At 38.5% G+C, this 14,428-nt stretch overlaps 1 long non-coding RNA gene across 1 annotated transcript in view; it reads right to left on the bottom strand.

Annotated features, from left to right (window-relative positions):
• Positions 1-13,746, bottom strand: part of LOC133623767 (uncharacterized) — a 16,246-nt gene extending 2,500 nt beyond the window's left edge. The window contains exon 1 of the long non-coding RNA XR_009817937.2: positions 13,501-13,746. This is a non-coding gene — a long non-coding RNA (uncharacterized lncRNA). The remainder of the gene's footprint in view (positions 1-13,500) is intronic.
• Positions 13,747-14,428: the final 682 nt, after the last annotated feature.

Raw genomic sequence — 14,428 nt, 5'->3', positions numbered from 1 at the left:
AACTCCGAAATGTGATAATAAAATTAGATATAACAACTGGACAGTTGTTGTCATAATCGGCTCATTTTTAAATGTTGCAATGAAAATGAAATTTTATCAAAAACAATTAATATTTATTCCTACACACAAATTGTACCGTTGATTACTGGTATCTATTCGCATTTACCGGGGTGTTGGTACCGTATCGTTTCAAATGTGAATGGTAATCCCTAGTCTCCCATGCATCACTTCTCCACACTCACAGTCAAACAGGTACATATAAAACAAGGTGATTAAAACCCTACTAAATTATGACTGAATTTGAGTAAAAATTGACACAGCATGTGGTTGAAACAAAAACAACTTAGGTTACACAAACAATGACCACCTTTGTGGTGTTCTCTGAGACCAGTCTTTGGAATGTTCTCTCATCACCATGACTCTGCGTTATAAGCTGTGCCTATCATTCCGCACGTTCTAAGTACCTCGCAGTGTCTCGGAATGTGCTCTTGATCCAGTTTTATCTTCAGCCCATTATCAGGTCACGGTGTGCCAGCTTGTGTGTCAGTGACATTCCAAAGCAGAGTGGGAAGAACAGACATTATGGTGTTGTGACTCATCTGATGTCATTGATGATTTTATATAACATGACCAGACCCTCTTATAAGCACATGGTCATGCTGCAGTAAAGATGATCGTCAATATCACGGCTGAATATGATGATTTACTCATTTTATTGAGCAGCCAGCACACATGAGGGGTTCCCGTTTTACTGCCGTACACCATCCCAAGGGATTTATGGTACTATGTGTAACGGAGGCCAGCTAGTATGTTGTGTAAACATCGCTTCCTCATTGCCTCAAAGTAGCAGTAGGGTGGAAAAACAAGTTGACTTTATATGCTTGTTTGTGTTTCATTGTATCCATTAAACCAGATCCAATTGGATTTGCAAAATATGCGAAAATACCGTCTAAACATCACAAAATGCTATAAATTCGGTCTGCCATTTTGAATATTCCACTCCGAATATCTTTTTCCATAGATTCTACATCGATGTAGTAACGCTTATGCACTTTGACCATATTATTAGATCAGTCATACTGGAAATACACAACAATTGGAAAGAGATGTGGTGTTTATCATTCACAATCTGTCACGTGAGGGTTGCAACTTACTGCGGGGTCGTTCCTCCCATATGCAGACGGACAACTCCGGACAACAGCGTGAGGTAGGGGATGATGTATTGCTCATAAATCATACACCGTAGATACAAACAGACAAAAACAAAACTAAAGGAATGCGTGCCGATCGCACAGGAAGCTAAGGTAACCATTTAGCACAGGAATCATAGAAGCTAAGGTAACCATTTAGCACAGGAATCATAGAAACTAAGGTAACCACTTAGCACAGGAATCATAAATTCGGAAAACAGAATACCAACGTAACTGTTGCAAATGCAAACAAAGAAGCCAGGCCGACTGACCGGCAAAGGCAGGCTTAAATAATGCCTCTGATTAGTGCTCGGGAAATAGGTGAGCGTCCCGAACACCAATCAGAGGCAGGTGGAAATAATAAGTAACCATGGTAACTAAAAACAAACTCAAGGGTGCACAAAAACAGGAACTCAGGGAGTCCAAAACTAACAGAAAATAACAAACACATGGTCCGGGCCACGGATCATGACACAACCCTTATGTAAGACAAGAACATATGCTTGGCTTTTTTTATGCAATCGAATTCGTAAATAAATAGCTAACAATTGAGTCAACAGATCGAGGGTCCTCTACTGCCCTCATTAAAGCGTCGACGATACACCATTTACATGTCGTGACCTGAAAATGAACCAAACATGAGTGATATTGTTATTATAAACGCCAACGCAGACGGCCTATTTTAGCGGAGCATTAATAGCAGTGAGCTAATGCTAGCTTACACTGCTATTGTGACACACTGAAATGGGGACGGCTTCTGCTTCGTCTCAAACTTGCTATAAATACATTCTAGATTATAATTTGTGCATCTCTCACTTGGTCATAGACAATTGGGGCCATGGACCGAGAGGCTGTCAACGTTCACATCCCCTGAGATGGCAAAAAAGACGCTAGTTGTGGCAACTTTTTTAACCCTTTGTGAGGATTGCGATTGAATCTTCATCCAAACGGGATTATGTGAGCGTCCTGTCAGTCGGCATCCCAGCGAGAGTGGAAATATTACAGTAAGTGTTTGTTATGCTTAGTCTGCATGGTTAGCATCTAACAAAGCTGCTAATGCTAAATGTTTTCAATAAAACTGCATTCGTTTAGCACTGGCCTTCTAAAACTTACTGTTCATCCTTTTTGTGTTCGGCCTCAAAAATATAAGGTTCTGGATCATAATTTTCCCCAAAGTAATTGTTGTTGGCTCACACAAAGTCTGCTTGATTAGTATTGTTGCTGATGGGGAAGGGATCTTTGGTTCCTCCTCTACGTCACGGATCACGTGACTGGCTTCCTCATTAACTCTCGAAATGGCTCGGGAATCTCCGTGAGATTGATACTGTTTTGATCATATCTATTTATTCACAAACTTTGTCATAAATCAGACATATATGATAATAGCTTCAATATACAGGCAACCTGTTTTTCCACTCTACTGGTTAAGAGCTGTGCCAGACAATGGGTTGACACACTGTGACTTTTAGCTCATTTTCTCGCTTAACCGGACCTAACTCTAGACCTAACTGGACCTATTCTCTAATTTCAAATTTTTTTATTGACTTTTATGGTAATTTTTGGTCAAGAACATATTAAGTTTCATTATTTTTTCTACCTTATGGTGTATATTTTTTGAGATTTCCAGTTCATTTCATCGTCTAAAATTTTTTTTGTTTTTTTATTACGTCAATATCCATTCCGTCTATTTGTATTTGTTACAGAACGGCGTTATTTCGGTTTTTACTGAGATTCAAAAATAGTCTCTTTTTGTCAAATCATCTCTTTAATTTTAAAATGTTTTCTGTGTTCTGTCCTGAAGAAAATGCGGTCGTGTCATCTGCAAACAAAGACTTTAAGTCCTTTGCAACTTTAAAAATAGTTTATATACAAATTGAACAATTTTGGCTCTAGTATTGATCCCTGGGGTATGCCGCCAGATCTAATTGAAGCTATAGACCAGGAGGTGCCCAAAGTTTTTGCCTCCCAGGGCCAAAGTGAAAATGTGCCATTGGTCAATGTGCCAAACAGTAATTGTTACCATGCAACTAGTGAGGAATTTCACCTCATACCGCCATAATTTTATCGGAAAATGTATGTTGTTTTTTTTTTGCACCAAATTACTGTAAATTGAAAAACTGTACCACTGTTGTTTTTATGTTAAAAATCTGGGGACTAAGCTGCCAGTTCTTTACCGTAAAATCTATGGCATTTTTTTTACAGTGCATTACTGTAAAATGAAAAATTATACCAGTTATTTTTATGTCAAAATGCTGACGACTGAGCTGCCAGTTTTTTACAGCAGAATCTAATTTTTTTTTTTTTTTTTACAGTGCATTACTATAAATTGAAAAATAACAATTCTAGTGACTGAGCTGCTACTTTTATGCCGTAATTGAATCTACGTCTGTTGTTTCTTACAGTGCATTAACGTAAATGGAAAAATGGTACCAGCTATGATTTTACGGTATATTTCGGCAACTGGGCTTCCAGGTTTACCGTACAATCAGCTGATTTTTTTCCCCAGTGTATCCATGCGTGAATGCCATCGATGATTGTGCAGTTTGAAAGAGGTCAGTATTAAAGTGTGCTAAATTTGGTAGCCACCGTTTGGCGGGCCAAACAAATTGACACAACCGGCCATTTTTGGCCCCTGGGCCCCACTTTTGGCATCACTGCTTTATACGTTTGTTCGCCTGTCTTCATGTAGTGCTCCCTGTTGGTTTAGTAGCTTCTTACCAGTGACGTGCGGTGAGGTTGATGGCTGGTGAGGCACTGTCTTCATCACAGTCAGATTTACAAACATATGAACCCTAAAGAGTATCTTATTCACCATTTGATTGGCAGCAGTTAACGGGTTATGTTTAAAAGCTCATACCAGCATTCTTCCCTGCTTGGCACTCAGCATCAAGGGTTGGAATTGGGGGTTAAATCACCAAAAATGATTCCCGGGCGCGGCGCCGCTGCTGCCCACTGCTCCCCTCACCTCCCAGGGGGTGAACAAGGGGATGGGTCAAATGCAGAGGACAAATTTCACCACACCTAGTGTGTGTGTGACAATCATTGGTACTTTAACTTAACTTTAACTTTACACATACAACTGTAGCACACAAAAAGCACATTTAATAAAAAAACGTTATTATGGTCTTACCTTTACTTATAAATGCGCCGCTGTTGTGCTGGATTAATGAACCCCCTGATGGGAGTGTTATATCAACTAAAGCCCTCACTTCAACTTTCCACGTGCAAGATTGAATCTATTTAAAAAAGTGTAACCGAGGGTTTATAAATGTCGCCTATACTGTATGAAACTACAAAATAACAAACACAGAGACTCCAATTTACACGAGGACCACTTTATTTACAGTACCTTCTTTCAAAAACTTCCGCTCCACTCCAACGTGTCAAAATTCCGCTCTTAGCGCCTTCAAAATAAGAGCTCAAGGCATATACTGTATAACAGCGCATAACAGGAACTTAACATCACAAAGAGGAAAGCCCATAAAAATAGGTTACAAAAGTTATTTAATAAGAAGCCAAAAAGTGCAAAAACAATAATGTTCGTGTTGGAGGAGTTGTGAATTAGGTACACCTGCAGTCTGCAGGCGTACCTAATGTTGTGGCCCTGCAGTCATTCACAACTCCTCCAACACGAACATTATTGTTTTTGCACTTTTTGGCTTCTTATGAAATAACTTTTTTAAATAGATTCAATCTTGCACGTGGAAAGTTTAAGTGTGGGCTTTAGTTGATATAACACTCCCGTCAGAGGTTGCCTTGCATTCTACAGCGGGGGTGCAGGAGGCGAGCCTCAGCCAGTGTGTCTTTTGCAGCCGTTTTATAATCGCTCAGCACAAGAAATACGTTACACACATACAGTTGTTGACAAAATACACTGTACATTATATACCTCAGCTAACTAAACTATGGAAATATATAATATAGTTCATATAGCAATACGGTCTCACTGCACAGCAGACCAGCAGTTAACCGAGTCCGTCCATGTTGCGGCACTGAGTGACGTGCCTCGACTGGCTGCTGTTCACCGCACCGTCTCTTCTCAGTATTTGAATGGCAAATGTGAAAATTCAGCGATTTTGAATAAAAATAATCTAAAACTGGTGAAGTTAAATGGAAAATAACTTTATAGTATAATCACTGGATACATTTAACAATTTAATATATATTTTTTTCTTTTTACATTTTTTTTCTTTCCATGATGGCAGGTGAGGCCCTGCCTCACCTGCCTCTAGTGACTGCACGTCACTGCTTCTTACCCAGTTCAAGACCAACCCTCTGATGTTGTTAATTAAGATATTATGATTATTTGTGTCTAATGCTTTTGTTAGATCATAAACACTGCAGCTGCACACTGTTTAGCATTCGTTGCATTGGCAATGGCCTTTGTTGTTTGGATTAATGCCATTGATGTTGAAATATTAGCTCTGTATGCTTGCTGCCTGTCCCTAGGCATTCCACTTTTATAGATGATTTTTTACAATCTGTTGATCACCAATTTTTCAATGATTTTTGAAAATTGTGGACGTTAGCAAACATGTCTGTAGTTTGTAAACAAGTGTTTGTCTTAGTACAACTTGGGAATTTTTCATTTTGTTTGGGAATTTGCCTGAAAAGCTTGGAAAGAGAGTGGCATTTTTTATTTTGAGTGGCGCTAATCCCACTTTCTTCCGTTCTGACGCAGGCTGTGTTTATGTCTATGTTCAGAGTAATCCACAGGATAAAAGATATTTGTATGAACAATGTAAGTAGTATATATATTTTAGGCAACATTAGAAAAAGCATTAAAAGGGTCATATTGATTTTTTTTTCTCCATTTAAAACACTTTTGTGGTCTACATAACATGTAATGGTGGTTCTTTGGTCAAAATGTTGCATAGATTATGTTTTACAGACCATCTTTAAGCCGCTTTCTGACAGTCTCTTACCCGACCGCCATAACCACAACACCAGGGGGAGCTCCACTAACCACGTTAAACCCAGATTCCGATCTAACAAAGGTCTTAACTCATTTTCTTTCTATGCCACATCAATATGGAATGCACTCCCAACAGGTGTAAAAGAAAGGGCATCTCTATCCTCCTTCAAAACCGCACTAAAAGAACACCTCCAGGTAACTTCAACCCTAAACTAACACCCTCCCTTCCTCATCATACCTCCTCGGATTGTAAATAATCAAATGTAAACAATCAAATGTACCGTATTTTTCGGACTATAAGTCGCAGTTTTTTTCATAGTTTGGCTGGGCTCCAGTTCGATTTATATATGTTTTTTTCCTTCTTTATTATGCATTTTCGGCAGGTGCGACTTATACTCCGGTGCGACTTATACTCCGAAAAATACGGTAGTCACTTTTTCTTATCGTGAATAGGAATGGAAATTCTTGTTCAGAACCATGTATTAATTCCTTGGAATTGCTGGCCGTTTTTTCAAACGGTTTCTTTAACGATTCTTCCGGGTGGGGATGATGTCATTACGCAACGTGCGTGGTGACGTTGGATCGCAAAATGACGTTGCCCGGGCGGAACAAACACTAACATTTTACAAGAAAATATTACAACAGCGCAACTTGTAATAATTCAAAGGCTGCTAGTTCATCAAGAGGGGGACATGCAGGCAATATGCTGAAACATTTGAGCACAATTGCAATGCAATAATTATAAATGTAAGTCGTGTTTTTAACCACTCCTATCTTATTCCAGCAGCAGTAACGCCAGCACGTCATCGGAATACAACAGGTACTAACAAGGTCTAACATGTTAGCGCTATTATTTGTTAAATTGAAATGAATGCCTTCTCATTTAGATGAGCAAAACGATAAACACATTCTGACTGGCCCCGAGGCAGGCAGTACTCGCTCCAGCTATACCAGGGGTCGGCAACCCGAAATGTTGAAAGAGCCATATTGGACCACAAATACAACAATGTAATCACTCTGGAGCCGCAAACATTTTTAAGACTTATATAAGTGTTATAATGATGGCAACACATGATGTAAGTGGCTAATTAGCTTTATTATCCTACTATCAAAATGTGTCGCAAATATTTGTTGACATAAATGTTGGAATGTAATATTTATTCTACACATTTTGACAACTTTGGAAAACATTAGTAAAATGCAGGCTTCTCAGAAGATAAGATAACTCCTGGAAATGACTGTCTTAGAATGGCCAAAGGTATAGATGTGTGTGTCCAAGTTAAAGGAAACGACAGGCCGTCTGCTTCTAATGGATTTATTACAATATTTGCAAGATGGGTAAAGTTTGCTGTGGTCTGGAACAACGTGGCACACAAACAACTATCAGAAATGCAGCCAATATTACATACAGATAATGTGTCATGAAACAAGGAAAAATAACTAAATACAAAGAGGATAAAAGTAAAGGAAATTACATGAGCTCACATATACCTACAAACGAGGCATAATGGTGCAATATGTACATACCAGTGACGTGCGGTGAGGTTCATGACTGGTGAGGCACTGACTTCATCACAGTCAGATTTACAAACATATGAACCCTAAAGAGTATCTTATTCACCATTTGATTGGCAGCAGTTAACGGGTTATGTTTAAAAGCTCATACCAGCATTCTTCCCTGCTTGGCACTCAGCATCAAGGGTTGGAATTGGGGGTTAAATCACCAACAATTATTCCCGGGCACGGCGCCGCTGCTGCCCACTGCTCCCCTCACATCCCAGGGGGTGATCAAGGGGATGGGTCAAATTTCACCACACCTAGTGTTTGTGACAATCATTGGTACTTTAACTCATTGGCGTTGTTAGGCCTATTTTAGGGGGGCTCAAGCCCCCCTAAAATATTCTTAAGCCCGCCTAAATAATTTGGTGTTTTTTTGTTTTTTTTTAACAAATAAATGCCGACATATTCATTATAAAGTGGCCCAAATATGAGTTTAAATAAATAATCATATAACCTGTTGTTATTCACTCAGTTTCCCCTCACTTCATAGCGTAAGGTAGAGAGCCCCTTTCGTGCGTCGGTATCCAATCCATTCCACTTGTTCATATAGAAAATGCCCACATCACTCAAATTCCAGCCCGCATTTTCTCTGCGACCTTGCTTGCGGTCCTGCAGGTGTACGAAGCACATTATCTTCCTTTACAATGAGTGAAGCTGCACAAAACCTTGTGTGTGCAATTGTAAATCATTTATTTTTTAAGTTTTGTGTTTCTTGTAGAATCTATATAAAGTAATATACATTAGCCTATTGTTAAAATAATGAAAAAAACATAATTAAATATATTTGTTTTATTGTATTGTTACATTAATAGCTGTTTTATTATTATAGAATGGCTTGTTAAACATTTAATAGGATTTTCAGAGGGAGGAAAAACCAAGTCATTTAATATAAAATGTAAAATGAATAAATACATAAAAAGAAAAAGAAAATATATGGTTAAAAGCCATCGTCCCGGGGAGCATTTCATTTCGTCCCGTGCATTTAAAAAAAATAATAATAATAACAATGAATAATTTCTAAGTCTTTGTTAGCCGTTTGTGAAGTTTTGTGCTCGTGCGTAACATTCGCTCGCATCCTGTGCATCTCCTGGGGGCAAAGCCCCCCCTGTCCTTAAAAGCTAGTGACGCCCCTGCTTTAACTTAACTTTAACTTTACACATACAAACTGTAGCACACAAAAAAGCACATTTAATAAAAAAAACGTTATTATGGTCTTACCTTTACTTATAAGCAGTGTTGGGACTAACGCGTTACAAAGTAACGCGTTACTGTAACGCCGTTAGTTTCGGCGGTAACTAGTAATCTAACGCGTTATTTTTTTATATTTAGTAACTCAGTTACCGTTACTACATGATGCGTTACTGCGTTATTTTACGTTACTTTTTATGTAGTATAAAGTGTGTTTTATCGGAGCGCTGCTCTGTCATCGTTCTGATTCTTCTTGTGTCACAAGCCGGAGAAGAGAGAGAGACATGCGCTCTGTGTGGGTGTGTCTGAGTGTGAGTGTGGGGAGCGAGTGGGGGGGGGCGTGTCTGATCATGGCGGAGCCAGAAGTCCAGTTTGCTAACATGGAGATATTTTCACTACTTTTCTTTTGTCGAGCACAAAGAAAATAACATTTTAGTTAAATGTAAATTGTGCTTTGGATCAAAGATGCCATCTACTGCCCAAAACAGCAATTCAAATCTGCTGAAACAAGCTACATAGCAACATGCTTCGACGAAGCTAGTAAAGAGAGACAGAGACTCTGATGCCATTTCACCTCCACCACCACCACCATTCACCGCTGAAGGTACACACTCTGTCAATCAATGTTCCCTCTAATTGTTCATGTGTGAGCAAATGCAAAAAGTCCTTGAGCATTGAGTGGAGTCCATGTGAGCAACTTTAGACGTGCACACTGTGGCTACACCAGCAGCACACCTGTCCCAAACCTCACTAAATAACAACTTACATCTCCATCCATCCATCCATTTTCTACCGCTTGTCCCTTTCGGGGTCGCTGGAGCCTATCTCAGCTGCATTCGGGCGGAAGGCAGTGTACACCCTGGACAAGTCCCCACCTCATCACAGGGCCAACACAGATAGACAGACAACATTCTCTTATTATTATAATCAAATGACAGCAGTCATTTCCATTTCTAATATAAGTGTTTAGGCCCACTTATAATGACAATAACAAAAAATATTGTTTTTCATGAACTGTGTACTTGTATTGTTTGTCTGGGTGGAGGTCCTGCTTTGGAAATAATTTGTACCCCTTTCAGACATTGCATTTAGTTCCCATTAAAACATTCACATGTTGCACAATGAGATGTAAGCAGGGGATCATGTGTACATTCCTGCAACTTCCTGTTTGTAAAAAATATATTTTTATTAGTATTTATTTAATATACTAACAGCATTTAATGATTAATATTTATAAATTAAGATTCCTAATAAATGACACTAGAATAAGCACACATTTGATTGGTAAATCATAGTGTAACGACCTGGAATGACACTTTATGTGTGGTGTTGGAGTTGTCCGACTTTTTGTGTGGCTGTAAACGCATCACTGGCTAAGTGCCATATGTGCAAGTGTTGGCGCACGTGAGAGAGCGAGCGGCTGCTGTTGATATAACAAAGTTGCTTTTGGTCTGGTTTGTACTGCAGAAAATGACCAGTTTTGCTAGATATCATTTTTTTTACTAATGTTTTGGTGATGTGTTTATGGCCGACAGTAAAGAGTTTTGCTCAGTAAAGTGATGGATGGAATTCATGTCCTCAAAGCGTCTCGACAGACGTTACAATATTTGAACAATGATGACGAAAACGTTTTTCTCTGTCGTGTCCGTGTCGTGTCGAAAATTGTTATGCGCTTATTTTTTTATTTGATTTTGTGCGTGGCATAGATTTGCCGTGCGCAGAGGACGCTTGAGCAGTGCGCAATTGCACATGCGCGCTCCTGAGAGGGAACGTTGCTGTCAATTCTCTTATATACTCTTTCATTCTAGACTTCTAGAGTGTTTGATTATCACATCACTCTGCGTCTTCGCAGCAGTTTTATGATCGCTCAGCACAAGAAATACTTTACACACATACAGTTGTTGACAAAATACACTGTACATTATATACCTCAGCTAACTAAACTATGGAAATGTATAATATAATTCATATAGCAATACGGTCTCACTGCACAGCAGACCAGCAGTTAGCCGAGTCCGCAATCCATGTTGAGGCACTGAGTGACGTGCCTCGACTGGCTGCTGTTCACCGCACCGTCTCTTCTCAGTATTTGAACGGCAAATGTGAAAATTCAGCGATTTTGAATAAAAATAATCTAAAACTGGTGAAGTTAAATGGAAAATAACTTTATAGTATAATCACTGGATACATATAACAATTTAATTTTTTTTTTTTCTTTTTACATTTTTTTTCTTTCCATGATGACTCACCTGCCTCTAGTGACCGCACGTCACTGGTACATACAGCTAGCCTAAATAGCATGTTAGCATCGATTAGCTTGCAGTCATGCCCTGACCAAATATGCCTGATTAGCACTCCACACAAGTCAATAACATCAACAAAGATCACCTTTGTGCAAAAAGTTTGGTGGACAAAATCAAACAAAGAAGGAGTAGCATAAAAACACGTCTTTCCGTGGCAGCGTCGGAGAAAGTTATTAATGTAAACAAATTGTTGCGTCACAGTCCACACTACGGTGAGTTCAAGGGCCGCGTAAATTAGTAGGACAAAATGGCGCTCGCAAAATACTCTCATCAGTGAAGCATAAACACAAAGATATTAAACTGTGGGCTTTCTAACAATTACGAAGATTTGTGTTGTGTTTGTCCTCTTACAGAAACCATATTACAACAAAAAACATATTTTTCACCCCATTTTTTTGCCATTTTCATACATTTTTTAAAAATGTCCATGGAGCCACCAGGGTTGTGCATGTGGCTCTGGAGCCGCGGGTTGCTGACCCCCGAGCTAGACAAATATCACCGAGCAGCGACTAAGTTTGTGGTCAAAAGTTTGCATTTTCAATAGCTGAATGTTCAATTGAACTTGCATGTTTTCCTGCAACCAGATTTTTTTATCTCAGTCATTATATTATACAGGTGAAACTCATAAAATTAGTCCATTCATGTCAGCAATTTACTTTAAATGTGAAACTCATCTGTGATATTAACTCATTACATGCAAAGTTAGATATGTCAAGCTTGTATATGTTATAATTTTGATTATCATTGCTTACAGTTTTTGAAACCTTACATTAACTGAGATTTTCAATTTAAAGTTTTCATAAAATGTGAGCCATAATCATCAATTATAATCATCAATCAATTGCATGTAATAGGTTAATATCACATGTTACTAAATGTTACATTGTTGTGTAATTTGCACATGATTTAATTCTACAGAAGAATATTAATTTCTTATATTTATCTAAAAAAAATTTAGTTTTTTCTTCTATGTTACATATGTGCCTCTTGAGACCTCACTGTAGGCTTTGTAAGGTCATGTTACATCTGAGCCAGGGGTGTCCAAACTTTGTGACTTGGGGGCCGCAATGGGCTAAAAAAATGTGGGGGCCGAAAAGCCGACTGCATGTAAAGTAACTATGTGTGTGTGCGCGTGCGTGTACATATTATATTTATAATCAATATAATGGATATATAATTAATATAATTGGGTATTAAGAGTATGTGAAAGTTTGACTCCTACCTTGTTTACTTCTGTGACGACTTCCTTAAAGTTCTGTAATCAATCAGAAACATTAAACAGCTAAAATGCGCCAAACATGGATACGTGTGGAGAGAGTTTTTTGCATTTTTCCCCATCCTGCACTCCGATGGATTTAAATGGGTGTAATTGTGAAAAATGTTTATAGTGTTTGGACATGTTTCATAATACCCACAATGTTAAGTGAGCATGTTGTGTTATGTGTGACCATGTGTGTTGACGCTTAATGTTAATTACATTTTTCCCCCCGCACCATGACTAGGGAAGGTTGTTTGGATTGTGTCATATAATTAGATGCTGTGCTATTATTTCAAAGTACTTTCGAGGGTCATTGATCTGATTTACTCACATTGTCCACATAATGACAGAAAATATGAAGCATTCAGGAACTTTCCTGGTATTTAAGATTAATTTGAAAGCACTCTGCTGTGTGATGCTTTGTTGAACTTAATGACGTCTCGAATTGAAGAGGGCCATAGTTTGGACACCCCTGCTCTAAACTAAACAAAAATGATGCTAATTCACCATGTTTTTCTCTTTTTTTCCCCCAAATAAAAGTCGATAAACGAACCATTAAGGAACCGAATCTTTAAGCGGATTTGAAAGTGGAATCGGAACCGGAAAAATCTTATCAATTCCCATCCCTACATGTGCATGTACGAGCCAGTCTGCCCCACAACAAGAGAATAGAAAAAGAGAAGGCGCTTGCTGACTATGGGGTCAGACTACATTGGCGGACTCATCATATAAGGATAATACGCTGATGTCACAAGTCAAAAAACATCACAGGACAAAGCAAATTCCAATTGGCTCCTTTAGAGGAAGTATGAAGAAAGCAAAATAATTTTATAAATATCTCCGCAATGCCTCCATGGGAGGATTTTCAAATTTCGGGACTTCAGCAGATCCCAAATATACAACAGCAGGTACCAATAAGTAAGAAGATTTGGTTTTGCATAGTAAAGCCCCTTTAAGGTGAGAAAGTGCGGATCTTACAGCGTTTTATAAAGCATTGTGCTATGTGCTATCAATGATGTCATTGTAAATAAAGTTTAAGAACATAATATGGACCCACTTAATATAAAAACATGTATAAGTATATACTTGCCAACCCTCCCGAATTTTCCGGGAGACTCCCGAATTTCAGTGCCTCTCCCGAAAATCTCCCGGGACAACCATTCTCCCGAATTTCTCCCGATTTCCAGCCGGACCTGAATGAGGACAGCCTGTCGTCACGTTATAACATCTACGGCTACAACAAGAAGGAGACTATTATATATGTCTCCGTTATCTATAGGTTTATCTATAACCCATAAAGTAGGCAGGCACGGAGCTATTGCTCAGCGTGTGTTTATTGCAGCCGGCATGTTAATACACTGACACACAACATCCGGATTCCCATCATGCATTGCTTCAAAACTACGGCAAGTAGTAATGTCCAAAAACATAACAGATACGAAGCAGAAGATTAAAGAGGAGACATGGCGACGACGAGTAAGAAGAAGAAGTACGCTTGCAAGTTCCAAAATGATTGGAAACAAGAATTTCAGTTCATCCAGGACAGCTCGAAGGGGAAGGGGTATGCTAGGGAGAGATGGAAGATTCCAGACTCTGGTGCATTTGATGAAGGCACTTTTGTGCGTGCCACACAGCAATGCATCATCAGAGAGGGGTGTTCAGCATGGTTAGAAAAATAGTGACAGAGAATAGAACAAGGATGGACAATTCAACCCTAAACTCACTCCTTTCCTGCAAATTACATTTCACAGATGCTGCCCATAACTACGCTCCTTCAAAGGCGGTGCTAGGCTGCAAAGCATTGCACTTTCAAATACAACAATGAGTAGAGGAGTGTTATGTGTGTGTAAATAAATTAACACTGAAATTCAAGTATTTGTTTTATTTATATACATATATATATATATATATATATATATATATATATATATATATATATATATATATATATAAATATATATGTGTGTATATATATATATATATATATATATAAATATATATATATATATATATA

This window comes from Nerophis lumbriciformis, linkage group LG26 (assembly GCF_033978685.3).
Source record: "Nerophis lumbriciformis linkage group LG26, RoL_Nlum_v2.1, whole genome shotgun sequence".
Classification (NCBI taxonomy): Eukaryota; Metazoa; Chordata; class Actinopteri; order Syngnathiformes; family Syngnathidae; genus Nerophis; species Nerophis lumbriciformis.
The sequence above is the reverse complement of the archived record's forward strand: the minus strand, read 5'-3'. Positions and strand labels throughout refer to the sequence as shown.